Below are 1,300 nucleotides of genomic sequence, written 5' to 3' on the forward strand. Positions count from 1 at the left end.
TAGGTTCCATTTAAAAATGTTTTCTTGCCAGGCATAGTGGTACACGCCTTTAATCCCAGCACTCGGGAGGCAGAGGCAGGCGGATTTCTGAGTTCGAGACCAGCCTGGTCTACAGAGTGAGTTCCAGGACAGCCAGGGCTACACAGAGAAACCCTGTCTCAAAAAAAACCAAAAACAACAACAAAAAAAAAGAATAGAATTGAGGGGTCTTTAAACCCATGCCCACAGTGACACACCTACTCCAACAGGGCCACAGCATCTAATAGTGCGACTCCCTGGGCCGAGCATATACAAACCGCCACAGCAAGCACACAGCCCCGAGTACCACGGAACCCCCCCCACACCAGCTTCAGCTGTTCAGAGGTGTACAATTTGGAGGCAGTTATGAGGCTTACATTAGATCAGCACTTGGGAGGCAGAGGCAGGAGGATCTTGAGAGTTCAAGATCAAGCAGGACTACTGAGCAAGACAGTCCCAGAAAGACGATGCCACACCACACACCTCTCCCCAGGGCTGTTGCAGTTAGGGGTGGCAGAGAGAGAGGGGGGGAGGAGAGGTGTCCTTTCACCATCCCAGCCTCGGAAGAGGGAGCGCTGCCCCAGTGAACGCCCTCACCCCATGCTCATCCCAGCAGACCTGATCAGTAACACTCTGACGTGAGATGGGATCGGGGCTTCTTGGGGGAAAATGAGAGTCTGAGTGGAAGGGGAATGGATAGAGGCAACACAGTGGAAGTTACTAAAATGCACTCTGTACGTGTGTGAAATCATCAAAATCAATCAATCAATCAAAACCACTGGTGGAATTCCAGGACAGCCAGGGTTATATAGAGAAACCCTGTCTCAAAAAAACCAAAAAAAAAAAAAAAAAAAAAAAACCCAACCCCACTGGCATTGACCCCTCGTGCCGCGGTGCAGTAATAGTAAGAGTCCGACAACAGCAGCAGTAGCCCCGCTCCCCTCCTGCTAGTTCAAAGCTGCTTCAGGCCTCATGGAGATGCCTGTACTGGACAGGTACAGAAGTGGAACCACGCAGTGCCTGTCCTTTGTGACTGGCTTGTTTTGTGTGGTCTGTTGTCCTCAGGGTTCACTCCTTCAGTTTAAGGACCTCAGCTGGGCATGGATGTGGTTAGAGAGATGACTCAGCAGTTCTAGTTACAGGGGATCTGACCCCTCTTCTGGCTTCTGTAGACACCGCATACATATGGTATTCAGTCATACATGCAGTCAAAATACCCATACATATACAAATAACTTAAAATTCTTTTTTGGATTTTTTTTCTTTTTAAAATGTATTTATT

The sequence above is a fragment of the Mus pahari genome, chromosome 14 (genome assembly GCF_900095145.1).
Source record: "Mus pahari chromosome 14, PAHARI_EIJ_v1.1, whole genome shotgun sequence".
Lineage (NCBI taxonomy): Eukaryota > Metazoa > Chordata > Mammalia > Rodentia > Muridae > Mus > Mus pahari.